The 15,718-nt window shown below is 49.8% G+C and overlaps 1 protein-coding gene across 2 annotated transcripts in view; it reads left to right on the top strand.

The window, feature by feature from the left end:
* Nucleotides 1-2,019: 2,019 nt before the first annotated feature.
* Nucleotides 2,020-15,718, top strand: part of EXTL3 (exostosin like glycosyltransferase 3) — a 169,122-nt gene continuing 155,423 nt past the window's right edge. For both annotated transcript variants that reach the window (XM_083733231.1, XM_083733237.1), the window contains exon 1: nt 2,020-2,176. The gene's annotated coding sequence lies outside the window, so the exon portion shown is untranslated. The remainder of the gene's footprint in view (nt 2,177-15,718) is intronic.

Raw genomic sequence — 15,718 nt, 5'->3', positions numbered from 1 at the left:
AGTGCACGGAAACGCTGTTTACCTTCCCGCCGGAGCGGTACCTATTTATCTACTCGCACTTTGACGTGCTTTCGAACTGCTAGGTTGGCAGGAGCAGGGACCGAGCAACGGGAGCTCACCTCATTGTGGGATTCAAACCGCCGACCTTCTGATCGGCAAGACCTAGGCTCTGTGGTTTAACCCACAGCGCCACCAGCATCGCTCCTTGCATATTTACTTAGCTGTGATTCCTGCATTGCAGGCAGCTAGAAACTCAGATATATAAGCTAGGCGCCAAATGGCTTCTTCAACCAGGGTTACAGCCGCCAAAACGGAACGACCAGTGGCCGATGTTGGGCCAGACGGCTCAAAAGTTGTATTTTCCAACATGACCTTTGGGTTCCTGAAATTTGTTCTAATTGTGCAGTTAAAACATAACAGGTACAATTCTACAGGAGGTGTTGCTAGTGTGTGAAAACGGTCAAGATCCAATGATCCCCAGGCATGTATGGTACTTCCAGATGATGGAGACATCAGGTGCCAATCCTGGCACCCGGGCATCTTCACTTGGTCAAAAGTGGCCAAAACCCAGGTGCTAAATGTGCCTGGAGAATTTCGAACGCTGATCACAGGCGGTTGGACTAGATGACCCAACTCCACAAATCTATTATTTGAAGCCCTCGGCGCTGGACCTCAGCATCCGGGCAGAACGATGGAGGTGGAGACGCTCCTTCAGGTATACTGGACCGAGGCTGTGTAGGGCTTTAAAGGTCAGCACCAACACTTTGAATTGTGCTCGGAAATGTACTGGGAGCCAGTGTAGGTCTTTCAAGACCGGAGTTATGTGGTCTCGGCGGCCGCTCCCAGTCACCAGTCTAGCTGCCGCATTCTGGATTAGTTGCAGTTTCTGGGTCACCTTCAAAGGGAGCCCCACATTGAGCGCATTGCAGTAGTCCAAGTGGGAGATAACCAGAGCATGCACCACTCTGGCAAGACAGTCTGTGGGCAGGGAGGGTCTCAGCCTGCGTACCAGGTGGAGCTGGTATAGAGGTGCCTTGGACACAGAAATGACCTGCACCTCCATGGACAGCTGTGAGTCCAGAATGACTTCCAGGCTGCACACCTGGGGAGTCTGTGAGGAGACATGAGAGTCATCTTCAAATTATCTCAAGGGCCATGGAAGAGGGAATAAGCTCGTTTTCTCCTGCTACAGAGGGTAAGACTTGAACCAATGGCTTCAAATTGTAAAAAAGGAGATTCTGACTCAACATCAGGGAGAACCTTCTGATAGGAAGAACTGCTGGACCAGGCGAGTGGCGTAGCGTGGGTTGTCAGCACCCAGGGCAAGGCAAGTAATTTGCACCCCCTAACCCGTGAATTTGCGCCCCCTAACCCTAACCCCAGATGTTGCGCCCGGTGCGGCCACCCCCCTGCACCCCCCATGCTAGGCCACTGGACCAGGCTTCCTCAACTTCAGCCCTCCAGATGTTTTTGGCTTACAACTCCCATGATCCCTAGCTAGCAGGACCAGTGGTCAGGGATGATGGGAGTTGTAGTCCAACAACATCTGGTTGAGAACCACAGGTTGAGAAGCACTGCTCTAGGGCCTTGTTTGCCGTCAGGGTCCGACTCCAGCGTTAGCTAGCATGGTGATGGTGTTAACGGATCTCTCTATGTGCACGTATCTTTACTTCAAAGATCAGAGGAACTGCATGCACAGGCGACGACTCATTAACGCGTAGTCTCCAAACATCTGGAGGGCTGAGCTTGAGGAAGCCTGTGCTAGACAGTGGAACGGTCTCCCTTGGGAGGTGATGGGCTCTCCTTCCTTGGAGCTTTTTAAGCAGAGCTTGGATGGCCATCTGTCATGGATGCTTTAGCTGAGATGCCTGCATTCCAGGGGGTTGGACTAGATGAGCTTTGGGGTGCCCGCTTCCAATTCTAGGATTTATGATCTCCCTCCCATCTCCACCAGAGGGCGCGCCGGACCCCCTTTCCTTCCCCGTTTTAAAAGCTCCGCTTCCCACGGCGCGCCGAGCATTGGCCGCTGGGCTGCAGACTCGGGACGGTTGCAACCAGGCAGGCAGGCAGCGGCGCCCGGGCTCAGCCAGCTTCCTTCCTTCCCTCGGAAGCCTTTTCCTCCCGGCAGCTGCGCACGAACTTGCTGGCTTCCAGCCGCGCTCCCTGCAGCTACGAGGTAAGCGCTGCGCTGCAGAGATTTCTGGAGGGCGACCCCGGGGTGCGCCGGGTGGGGTGGCTCTGACTTTGCACAGGACAGCTCCTCCTTTGCACCCTACACCCTGCTTTCGTTTTGGCTTGCATGCATTTCTCCCCGATGCAGGATCAGCCCCCGCCCGGTTCCTCTCCCTTCCGCAGCCCCGGAACGGTTTCACGTACCCGGCGCCTTGGGGAAGAAGGAACCCGGGGGATATAATGACTTGCAATGCATGCCAAGGCGTCGAGGGTACAGATCCGGGGCGGGGGGGGGGGCTGCAATAACCAGCTCCCATACATGCTGGGGCCCTGCGGGCCCCAGCACCCACAAAATTCCCCATAAATGTGGGCACCCACAAATTTAGGCGCCATGGCTGCATGGTACCCACTGCCACCCACGGTCAAAGGGCCAAGGTGGCACTCCTGCCAGCTCCTCCTGGCCTCCCGGGAGCCTCCTCGTTGCAGGATCCGATCAGGAAACAGGCAGAGAGTGGACTGCCAGTCTTGGATGGGGAATTCTGAGCATATGCTCTCATCGAATCATAGAATCATAGAGTTGGAAGAGACCACAAGGGCCATCGAGTCCAACCCCCTGCCAAGCAGGAAACACCATCAGAGCACTCCTGACATATGGTTGTCAAGCCTCTGCTTAAAGACCTCCAAAGAAGGAGACTCCACCACACTCCTTGGCAGCAAATTCCACTGTCAAACAGCTCTTACTGTCAGGACGTTCTTCCTAATGTTTAGGTGGAATCTTCTTTCTTGTAGTTTGGATCCATTGCTCCGTGTCCGCTTCTCTGGAGCAGCAGAAAACAACCTTTCTCCCTCCTCTATGTGACATCCTTTTATATATTTGAACATGGCTATCATATCACTCCTTAACCTCCTCTTCTCCAGGCTAAACATGCCCAGCTCCCTTAGCCGTTCCTCATAAGCATTGTTTCCAGGCCTTTGGCCATTTTGGTTGCCCTCCTCTGGACATGTTCCAGTTTGTCAGGGTCCTTCTTGAACTGTGGTGCCCACTCTGTCCATGTGCCCTCCGGAAAGGGAGCAGGCAGCCAGATCCAAGCAGTCAGCGAGGATCTGGTGGTCCCGGTTATACATTAGACTGCTCCCCAACCCCCAGCAGTTTCCCCAGGAAAGGTCCTTGTGGAGTTTTGGAGCACCTTCTCCCTTGTGGCAAGTGGGGGCCCTTCTTCCCCATGTCTGCTGAAAAGGCTCCATGCGCTCGCCCTGTGGCTTCTTGGCAGCCAGCCCCATGCGCTCACCGTGAGTGCACCTCATCCTGAGAGGTGCGCACGCCTTTCTGCCCTGTGGCTGGGTCCAGTGGCGTAGCGTGGGTTGTCAGCACCCGGGGCAAGGGAAGTAATTTGCGCCCCCTAACCCATGGATTTGCGCCCCCTAACCCGTGGATTTGCGCCCCCTAACCCCCAGATGTTGCGCCTGGTGCAGCCGGCCCCCCCTGCACCCCCCACGCTACGCCACTGGCTGGGTCCCAAAAAGACAGGAATCCTATAATGATCATAGCAGCGCAAGCTCTTTGTTTTGGGTGGTGTGCAGTGGATCAGAATGGATATGTGAAGCATGGCAGAAGGAACTGGGTGTTTTGTGGCAGGCGTTGTGGACCTCCTTGCTCAGAAGTAGCCTCAGAGGGGAGTCACTGTGTCAGATTGTTATTCAGTCTGGCCCTATACTTTTAGCTCAGAGCGACAATCCTCCACCTCCTTAAATATCTCTGTTCCCTGCCTTGCTCTCTGAAAAAAACCTCTTCCCAAAAACTGTCAAACCAGAGGGGTTCTTAATGTGCAAAGCATTTGCCTTACTACAAAGTTACAACCCTTCCCTGTTGACATTTTAGGATCCCAAATTCTGAATATTAAGTCTCGGAAATGCACTACATGATACTCTGGGATGGTGTTTTTAGCTTCCGGGAAAGAAACCCAATGTTTTCTTGTCTTTAAAACATATGCTTTGATTCTGCCTTTCTTCCTGGTTTTTTTTTTTTGCAATGGGAGATTTGGGGGAAAGTAGGATATGACTGCTGCTGTGAGACTTGGGTTTCTTTCTACTACTGGGAGGAGTGGGGGAATAATTATGTGGGTCTGTGAGTGTGATATTTGGAAAGGGGGGAGGAATAGTCTGCATGTCATGTTTGTTTGTTTGGGTGTTTTTTTGTGCCTTAAATGCTCACAAGCTTTATTATGGCATAAGCTAGGGATCACCAAGGTGGCACTTATGAACACCTGTATCAGTATCTCCTATGGCATCTACAAAGGTCTCACCCTTCAGAAACTCACATTTCATGAGAAATGTCCTCATCCTGCACAGTTCATCACCATCTCCAACACTGAAAATATCCCCTTAAATATGCCCACACTCACCCTCCCTTCTGTTCTGGAAGTGACCATAGCAGTGGCTGATACACAAACGTTTCTCCTTTCATTGATGGGAGGCATGGCTTTGTGGTCCCATCTCTCTTTCAGGTGTGACACCCTGCATGCCATGTTGATCATCAATTTCTTGGTGCTTCGAAAAGGAACTTGGAAGTGTCCTTTTACAGTGGTGCCTCAGGTTAAATAAGCTTCAGGTTACATACGCTTCAGGTTACAGACTCTGCTAACCCAGAAATATTACCTCCTGGTTAAGAACTTTGCTTCAGGATGAGAACAGAAATCGTGCTCCGGTGGCGCAGCAGCAGCAGGAGGCCCCGTTAGCTAAAGTGGTGCTTCAGGTTAAGAACAGTTTCAGGTTAAGAATGGACCTTCAGAACGAATTAAGTACTTAACCCGAGGTACCACTGTAAATGTGTTTGTGGGAGGGGATGTCTTTGGTTTGTTTTTATTATATATTGTGTGAGTTGTCATTTTGTGTTTTTATGTCATGAATCACCCTGGGTGGGGGGCGGTATACAAATTTAATAAAGAATCATCGTCCATGGGCTTCTCTGATTTTTATAACTGCTCTAGGATTATTCAGATCACCCTTCCTCAACCTGGAGCTCTCCAGATGTTGGAGCACAACTCCCATTACCCTTGACCAGGCTTCCTCAAACTCAGCCCTCCAGATGTTTTTGGCCTACAACTCCCATCATCCCTAGCTAGCAGGACCAGTGGCCAGGGATGATGGGAATTGTACTCTCGAAACATCTGGAAAGCCAAGTTTGAGGAAGCCTGCCCTTGACTAATGGCTGTCATGGCTGATGGGAGTTGTAGTGCAGAACACCTGGCGGGCACCAGGCGCACCCCGACCGCTCTGTGTCCCCATCAGGATGGCCTTGGCTTTTGGACTGGACAATACCGGCATGGGGAGGAGCCTCCTCCATGTGGTCTTGGGTTTCTGGAGTTAGTAGAGTTGAGGTGGAAGGAGACCAATGGACGGTGTCTCCTGTTCACCAAGAGGGTGCTAGGGGACTGCCAAGGAGGCGGCAGATCCAGCCGCCAAGGACCGTGTGGCTGCGGGTGATCCATTCCTTGGAGGTCAGATCTGCTACTCTGCAGATCCTGCTGCCCAAAGTAGTCGCCTCTCCTTGCCTCATGGGTGGACCGGCCCTTCCTACAGGTGTCCAAGTGTATAGGGGTGCTCAAGGAAAGCATGGTACAGGGAGATAGCTCCCAGGTGGGTGTGTTTTTAGGTGGAATGCCAACGTCCCTTATTCCTTCCTCACCCAAGAGGAAGGAACTAAACTTCTGAATCAAGTTTTCCTCAGCCCACCCCCTCCAGTCTTTTTCTTGAGACACATTTGAATAAAACCTGCTTGTTTCAGCAAAGACGTCGCTGTGGGTATATTTTCTTGCATTTTTAATGCTACTCTGTGTTATCAAAAAGGTAAAGGGACCCCTGGCCGTTAGGTCCAGTCGTGGACGACTGGGATTGCAGTGCTCATTTCACTTTACTGGCTGAGGGTGCCGGCGTTTGTCCGCAGTTTTTCCGGGTCATGTGGGCAGCATGACTAAGCCACTTCTGGCGAACCAGAGCAGTGCACAGAAACACTGTTTACCTCCAGAGCAGTACCTATTTATCTACTTGCACTTTTGAATTGCTAGGTTGGCAGGACTGCGTTATCATAGCATCGTAGAACTGTAGAGTTGGAAGGGACCCTGCGGGTCATCTAGTCCAACCCCCCTGCAATGCAGAAATCTCGGCTAAAGCATCCATGACAGATGGCCCTCCAACAGCTCTTAGAAAGTTATTCCTGATGTTTAGTTATGCTTTATTTGTTTAAATACACTGGTACCTCTGGATGTGAACGGGATCCGTTCCGGAGCCCCGTTCGCATCCTGAAGCAAACACAACCTGCGTCTGCGCGTGTCGTGATTTGCTGCTTCTGCGCATGCGCGTGACGTCATTTTGAGCGTCTGCACATGTGCGAGTGGCGAAACCCAGAAGTAACGTGTTCTGTTACTTCTGGGTCACCGCGGAGTGCAGCTCAAAAATGCTCAACCCGAAGCTACTTCAACCCGAGGTATGACTGTATTGAAAGAAATGGAATGCTTGGCTTGTGTTTGTTGAACTGCTTAGAAAATTGGAAGGGAAACAGAGAAATCCGCCAGTCAATTAGTAGCCTGCTGCGTACCTCATCCGATTACCTGCAAGCTTCGCTCAGAAGTGATGACAACCTGTGGGGGAAGCAGTGGATACTGCATGCTGAATAATGCAGTCTCAAATCCCAGCAACACCCTGTGCTTTGGTTTCCTCATAATGTCAAGCCACAGTTTAGCCTTGCAAGGATGAGCTGCAGGAAACCTGTATAATCTTCCTTCCCCCTCTCCTCCACCACTGCAAATTGGAGGTTAACTATGGCATCTCAGCCCTAAGCTATGGCTGACCTTTAAGTTTACTGAAAACAAAACCAGCTTTTTAAACTCTGGTTTGAAGTTGAGTAATTTCCCCTGACAATAGTTAAGGCTACCCGGTTTTGACAAGGTTTTGATGCCATGTCAGACTGTTGGAAAGGAAGCAAAGGCCTTAAGGTTACCAGACGTCCCCGTTTCCCGTATTTACACATCAGTCCCCATACAAAATCCATTGAAGTTGAAAAATGTCCCCGGATTCATTGAAAAAAATCTGGTAACCTTCTTCCAAATCCCTAATGCTGGCCTCCTGGAAAGAAGGCGAGGCTCTATACAAACCCGAGGCTCACTGCAGCTTTTCCTGGCAATGTTGAACTATGGTTTAAGATTATGTGCGAACGCTGCCACAGGGAAGCCAGACTATACATGGATCAGGAATATGGGATTGTTAGATTGTGAAACTCATTCCCACAGGAGTTAGTGATGACCACTACAACAAAACAACAACACCACAAACTGGTTTATAAGTATAAAACCAAATTTACTAGAATAGTAGCTAGAAGAGAGATAGACTTGTAACCATTCAAACGGAAAACATATTAAGGTGCCATGTGCAAGACAAAGCCTGGAGATACTGTAAACATGGAGTGGATAAATGTGCAACTCTATCTTAACAAGTTACACGTGCAGTAAACGTTATACCTACTGGATAAATGAACTGTTCAACAAGTAGTGTGAGTCCAATCACAGAACGGCAACCCCGTGCCGCCACAATGGTGTTGTTGTTGTTTTGCTGTATTATTATTACTGTCACCACATTTGATACTTAGTGATGACCACTAACCTAGATGGCTTAATGGTTGTGTGTATCGCACGCCTACAGCCAGTGGCGTAGCGTGGGGGGTGCAGGGGAGGCCGGCCGCACCGGGAGCAACATCTGGGGGGGGGTGCGCTCGCACTCGCAGCTCTCTGCCCCTACCTGGCTCACTCACTCTCTCTCACTGCAGTGCTGGCTGTGCGAATCCAATCCGAGCTGCCGGGTCGCCGCCCACTGTGGAGGGGGTGGGTGCCAGGCGTGTGGTGCGGAGAGAGAGCGAGGGACTATCTGGGGGAGGGACAGTGCAGCGGCCGCCCAGCACAGCGCTGAGTGCGGGAGAGAACCACACCAGACCAGACCAGGCAGCAACAAGAAGAAGCTGGCGGCGGCGGCAGGTTAGGGGTTAGGGGGCGCAAATTACTTGCCTTGCCCCGGGTTAGGGGGAGCAAATTACTTGCCTTGCCCCGGGTGCTGACAACCCACACTACGCCACTGCCTACAGCCACAGGTTCAGAGATGCTGAAGAGTCGAAAAGTTTGGTTTATTGAGATAACTAACGAAGGAGCTCCTCGTGCCCTCCTGCCTGTGGAAAGGCTGAGAAATGATTTTGTAGAATATCTCTAACAAATAGAGCCGGGAGAGTACATTGGGACTGAAAAACCAGGCCAAAGTTAATACAAACACACCCTTGCCTCTCGTCTGCCCAGGGCTGCCAGAGCCTTGTACAAACGCAAACATTCCTGTTCCCGGAATTATTTATTTTTGTCTCGGGATGGGGTTGATCTCGGTCGAATGTGCCTTGTCTCTGGACGCCTGCCTACCTGTTCCCCTCGGCACACCCGATAGTTCCTTCTGTTTTCCTTCGCTCCTCTGGAAACTTCACCCTGTTATCTGCTCCACTGCCGTTTCAACCCCGTTTTGTCTGTAATATAGTCCTGAAATGATTCCTCTTGCTGCCTTTTTTAAAAAAAAATAATTTATACCCCACCCTTCCCGGTTCAGAGAACCGGGCTCAGGGCGGCTAACAACAAATATAAAACACTTAATTGTGATAAAACAAAAAACAGCATAAAATACAGTATAAAAGCGTGAATAACAATAAATTCAAAGTTCTAAAATCAATTTAGGGGGAAATCCAGTCACTCTGGGTGGCTTACAACAAAGATTAAAAATACATCAAAATGTCACACATTAAAAACTTCCCTGAACAGGGCTGCCTTCAGATGTCTTCTAAATGTAGTTGTTTTTCTCGTTGACATCTGCTGGGAGGGTGTTTCACAGGGCGGGCGCCGTCACTGAGAAGGCCCTCTGCCTGGTCCCCTGTAGTTTGCTTTTCACAGCAAGGGAACCGCCAGAAGGCCCTTGGAGCTGGAATTCAATGTCCGGGCAGAATGATGGGGGTGGAGATGCTCCTTCAGGGATACTGGACCGAGGCCGTTTAGGGCTTTAAAGGTCAGCACCAACACTTTGAATTGTGCTCGGAAAAGTACAGGGAGCCAATGTAGGTCTTTCTGGACCGGTGTTATGTGGTCTCGGCGGCCACTCCCAGTCACCAGTCTAGCTGCCACATTCTGGATTAGTTGTAGTTTCCGGGTCACCTTCAAAGGTAGCCCCACGTAGAGCGCAATGCAGTAGTCCAAGCAAGAGATAACCAGAGCATACACCACTCTGGCGAGACAGTCTGCGGGCAGGGAGGGTCTCATCCTGCAAACCAGATGGAGCTGGGAGACAGCTGCCCTGGACACAGAATTGACCTGCACCTCCATGGACAGCTGTGAGTCCAAAATGACTCCCAGGCTGTGCACCTGGTCCTTCAGGGGCACAGTTGCCCCATTCAGGAGCAGGGAGTCCTCAACACCCACCTGCCCCCTGTCCCCCTGTCCTTGTCAGGATTCAACCTCAATCCATTAGCCGCCATCCATCCTCCAACCGCCTCCAGGCACTCGTACAGGACCTTCACTGCCTTGGCTAATAGCCATGACAGCCCTCTCCTCCAGGAATTTGCCTAATCATCTTTTAAAGCCATCTAGATTGGCGGCTTGCTTCCCATGGGAGCGAGTTCTGTAGTGGGATCAATGTATTTTCTTATTATTACTATTTATTAAATTTCTATATCACTCTTTGGGAGGTTTGTGATATAAAAACTCAAGCACTCTGTCCTGCTTCCTGACTTTCTAACCTCTAACCCTGTTTGGGTTTGGGTGTTGTAGTGAATTTTGGAATAAAACTTTTCAGCAAAACATGTGAGGTGTGAGTCCCAAGTCTGTGAGTGGGAGTCAGGACACCTGACCTCCAGTTCCTAGTCAAATAGAAGAAGAAGAAGAAGAAGAAGAAGAAGAAGAAGAAGAAGAAGAAGAAGAGTAGTAGTAGTAGTAGTAGTAGTTTGGATTTGATATCCCGCCTTTCACTCCCCTTCAGGAGTCTCAAAGCGGCTAACATTCTCCTTTCCCTTCCTGCCCCACAACAAACACTCTGTGAGGTGAGTGGGGCTGAAAGACTTCAGAGAAGTGGGACTAGCCCAAGGTCACCCAGCAGCTGCATGTGGAGGACCGGGGAAGCGAACCCAGTTCACCAGATTACGAGTCTACGGCTCTTAACCACTACACCACACTGGCTCTCTTCTGTTTAAGAGTAGAGATGGCACCGAACCATCTGGGCTGATACCCTAACCCAGGATAAATAGATATGGTGCTTGCTGACTATGCTAGCTGAGGCTGATGGGAGTTGAGGACCAAAACCTAGAACCAGAGTTGGAAGGGTCCATGAGGGTCATCGAGTACAACCCCCCTGCAATGCAGAAATATTTTGTCCAAGGTGAAACTCGAACTCACAACCCTGAAATTAATAGTCTCATGTTCTACCAACTGAGCTATATCCCAAGAAGGGACCAGGTTAGCAAGTCCTATTCTAGCCACTCCATGAGCTTTGCAGGGTTGAGAGATGTTGTTTGATCGTCCTTCTATAAATTTCGTGGTTCAGCTTCCTGCAAGGCCTGGCTGCAGCGAAGAAAAATAATCCTGTTTTCTCTTGCTGCAAACATAAACCACGCAGAATGATTTCTTACGCTTCCTTGGAAGTGGACAGCCAGTGGGACAGCTAAGCTTAATTCACGTGTGGTGCCAGGAGATGTATGAAACGGCCTTACATGGAGCCCAGAGGGATTCAGCCCAGGTGGTTCGGTGCCATCTCTACTCTTAAACAGAAGCTCTCCAGAGACTCTGGCAAAGGCATTATTTATTTATTCAAATTTTGATCTATAGAGCTGCCCATCAATAAATATTCCCTGGGGTGGCTTACCTAAGAGCATGCTATTAAAATTACAATATATATAAAATTAAAACTAATAAAGAGCAATATATATAGTAACTCCTGCCAAACACCCCACTCTTGGAGCAACAGAGATATAACGCATAGCCTTTACTGCTTGGATGAAGCTAGGCTGAGCTCCAGGTAAATTGAAAGGGACCAACCTGTGGTCACCTGGAGGACATATTGAGAAACTTTTGCAGATGTATTTATCCCCCGGGAGAGGAAGAATGCAGTCACCCATGGATATACCTCATTGCTGCAGAAATCATGCATTTCCCCTTCACCTGTCATTTGTGGTTAGATAGTGGAGAAAGTGAAGGGACGCGGGTGGCGCTGTGGGTTAAACCACAGAGCCTAGGACTTGCCGATCAAAAGGTCAGCGGTTCAAATCCCCGTGACTGGATGAGCTCCCGTTGCTCGGTCCCTGCTCCTGCCAACCTAGCAGTTTGAAAGCATGTCAAAGTGCAAGTAGATAAATAGGTACCACTCCGGCAGGAAGGTAAACGACATTTCCATGCGCTGCTCTGGTTCGCCAGAAGTGGCTTAGTCATGCTGGTCACATGACCCAGAAGCTGTATGCCGGCTCCCTTGGCCAGTAAAGCAAGATGAGCGCTGCAACCCCAGAGTCGGCCATGACTGGACCTAATGGTCAGGGGTCCCCTTTACCTTTACCTAATGGAGAAAGCAAAAAAGAGAGGCATTTCAAGGGCATGTTTGGAGATGCCTTGGATCTGGACACCCTCCAACATCCTCTTGGAATTGGGGTTGGGAGAGGGGATAACTGTGGTAGCCATAGGTAAAGGTAAAGGTACCCCTGCCCGTACGGGCCAGTCTTGCCAGACTCTGGGGTTGGTGCGCCCATCTCACTCAAGAGGCCGGGGGCCAGCGCTGTCCGGAGACACTTCCGGGTCACGTGGCCAGCGTGACATCGCTGCTCTGGCGAGCCAGAGCCGCACACGGAAACGCCGTTTACCTTCCCGCTGGTAAGCGGTCCCTATTTATCTACTTGCACCCGGAGGTGCTTTCGAACTGCTAGGTTGGCAGGCGCTGGGACCGAACAACGGGAGCGCACCCCGCCGCAGGGATTCGAACCACCGACCTTTCGATCGGCAAGCCCTAGGCGCTGAGGCTTTTACCCACAGCGCCACCTGCGTCCCTTGTGGTAGCCATAGAGCTGGTCTATAGATTTTTTTCGCTGATCAGCTATGGCTTTGCTCTGCAGCAGTGTTTCTGAATACCAGCTTCTGGAAACCACAGGAGGGGAGAGCGGCGCTCTTGGCAGTCTTAGAAACTCAGATATATAAACTAGGCGCCAAATGACTCCTTCAACCAGAGTTACGGTCGCCAAAACTGAACGTTTTGGGGCAAGGCAGCTCTTTTCAATAACAACCTCTTGGTTCTTGAAATTCATTCCGAGTGTGCAGATAAAATACCACGGATATAATTCTACAGGATGTGTTTGCTAGTGTGTGAAAGCAGTCGAGATCCAAGGATCTCCCAGCATGCATCACCAGATGGAAATGTCAGGGGCCAATCCTGGCGCCCTGGCACCTTCACTCGGTCACAAGTGTTCGATAGCCAGGTGCAAAATGCGCCCGGCAAATTTCGAACCCTGGCTTGGTCCAGAATCCAGCTTTCAGGTTTCCCATAATAGGTACCTGGTTGGGCATTGTGGGAACAGGATGCTGGACGAGATGGGCTCGTTTTGGCATGATCCAGCAGGCTTTCCTTACACTGTTTGCATGCAGCCTAAGTGTTAGTTTGTAGGCAATGCTAAGATAGATTGACCAGTGGTATTGCAGTGGCAAGAAGAAGTTTAGGGTGCCCAGCTGAGCAAATAACACCAGGTATATGGAATGACATCTCTTTCTCTCCTCCCACTCCGTGTGTGTGTGTGTGTGTGTGTGTTTGTCTATCTGTGTGTTATTTGATTCACTTTTGTATTTCATTGCCAGGTCATTCAGCCATCAAGGATCCCTGCTGTTGAGCCACTGAGAATTCTCCCTCCTCACCATGGTTGTGGTTTGGGAAAGGAAAATGGGAAAGAGAGCGGGATGCAAATGACTCTTTGGCCCTTTGGCATTCAGTCTCTGGGCTGCCCTGCCCTGTAGTTAAAGGATGTATTTTTGTGTGTCTGTGTTTATCACACACAGCTTACCGGCGATGAGTGACAGTCATGGCTTGCCAGTCACCATAAGGAGAAACAAGTGGCTACCTCTCCTTCGATCTCTCTCTCCTTATTTTACTCTGAACTCAAACAGCACTCGGGTATTCTGTGATCCCAGCGCCTTGATCCTTGTAGCACAGGGGTCAGCAAACTTTTTTAGCAGGGGGCCGGTCCACTGTCCCTCAGACCTTGTAGGGGGCCGGGATATATTTTTTTGGGGGGGACGGATTCCTATGCCCCACAAATAACCCAGAGATGCATATTAAATAAAAGCACACCTTCGACTCATGTAAAAACACGCTGAATCCCGAACCGTCCACGGGCTGGATTGAGAAGACGATTGGGCCGGATCCGGCCCCCTGGCATTAGTTTGCGTACCCATGTTGTAGCGCTTCCTGGCAATTTCTTTTGCTGCAAGAGGGAGTCTCTGCCTAACAGGCAGAAATCTGTGCCCTAAACTTCTAATTTTGGCATTGCTTTCACTTTTATATGTGGGCGGGTAGCATGGTGTTTTTGCATTGTGCTAATATATCCAGCCCAAAGTTGTTGCTTTAAATGTATTTTATGATGGATCCTGACTTGTTTGTTCGGTTAACTGTGTTGCTTCTTAGGGCTGACTGAAGGGAAGCTGTGGCTCTCCAGATGAACAGGATCCCACCATCTCTGTCTTTTGAGGCTGCTGGGAGTCCAATAACATCTTGAGTAGTCACTGGTTCTGCACCCACTTCTATATGGCTAGTCATGGTCTATATGGCTAGTCATGCTGTTGTCCTACTAATTATAAAGTTACAGTAATTTACTCCCCGAGAGGTTTAGCCAAGAGTATTTTTATATGCTGACCGGCCCAATAAGCAAGATCTCTTATTAGTTTTATGGGATTCCCTTTTTATTGATGTTCCGTCGTGGAGCACACCAAGTAAAATCCAATTTTACGTCTTGGCTCCTTCCCGATGATAAACATTTTCACTTGCATGGGCCTTAAATGATCCCACTGGCATTTCTTTTTACGATGCCGTAAAACAGATTGAGAGTTCTCCATCGCTCCAGATTACGAGAAGGCTGTTCGAGCGTCCTCTCTTGTAAGAAAAATTTGGAAACAATGGAAAAAGACGGATCAAAGAAAGATGGCCTTGGATCTGAACTTCAATGAAAGATACATACTTCATACCCAATTCCAATAGAATCAACTTCAGTTTGAATGGTGATGATATTGATCTATTGATAATGGGGATAATGAAAGCTCTATGGTAGAGAACCATTCCTCAGCCTGGTGCTAGCACTCCTAGAATTTTTTTTACAGCACTCTTCTCTCCAGAGCCAGTGTGGTGTAGTGGTTAAGAGCGGTAGTCTCGTAATCTGGGGAACCAGGTTCGCGTCTCCGCTCCTCCACATGCAGCTGCTAGGTGCCCTTGGGCTAGTCACACTTCTCTGAAGTCTCTCAGCCTCACTCACCTCACAGAGTGTTTGTTGTGGAGGAGGAAGGGAAAGGAGAATGTTAGCCGCTTTGAGACTCCTTAAAGGGAGTGAAAGGCGGGATATCAAATCCAAACTCTTCTTCTTCTTCTTCTTCTTCTTCTTCTTCTTCTTCTTCTTCTTTATTTTCCAGCAACTGGCATTTAGGGTCATATCCTGCCTCTAACAGTGGAGGCGAACTACAGTGGTACCTTGGTTTAAGACCAGCTTAGTTTATCAACAACTTGGATTAAGAATGCTGCAAACCTGGAAGTAGGTGTTTTGGTTTGTGAACTTTGCCTTGGAAGCAGAACATGTTTCGCTTCCTGTTGAGTATCTTCCATTTGTAAATTGAGTCCCCCGCTGCTATGGAAAGCATTAAGAACGCTTTGGTTTAAGAACGGACTTCCGGAATGGATGAAGTTTGTAAACCAAGGTACCACTGTATAGCAGCCATCATAAAGGTAAAGGTACCCCTGACCATTCGGTCCAGTCGTGGCTAACTCTGGGGTTGCGGCGCTCATCTTGCTTTATTGGCCGAGGAAGCTGGCGTACACCTTCCGGGTCATGTGGCCAGCATGACTAAGTCGCTTCTGGTGAACAGAACAGCGCATGGAAACACCGTTTACCTTCCTGCTGGGGAAGTACCTATTTATCTACTTGCACTTTGACGTGCTTTCGAACTGCTGGGTTGGCAGGAGCAGGGACCGAGCAACGGGAGCTCACCCTGTTGCGGGGATTCGAACCTTCTGATTGGCAAGTCCTAGGTTCTGTGGTTTAACCCACAGCGCCACCCGTGTCCCTATGGCCATCATAGCTATTAGCGATTGGCAGCCTTATCTTCCACAAATTTGTCCAATCCTCTTTTGAAGCCATCCATATCGGTGGCCATTGCTGTGTCTTGTGGGAGTGAGTTCCGCAGTTTAACAGTGCACCAATAAGTCCTTTCCCATCCACCCTAACCAACACAACCAGTGATGTCAAGAGTCG

This window comes from Podarcis gaigeae (genome assembly GCF_964106915.1).
Source record: "Podarcis gaigeae genome assembly, chromosome: 3".
Lineage (NCBI taxonomy): Eukaryota > Metazoa > Chordata > Lepidosauria > Squamata > Lacertidae > Podarcis > Podarcis gaigeae.
This window is presented reverse-complemented; position numbering and strand designations above follow the sequence as displayed.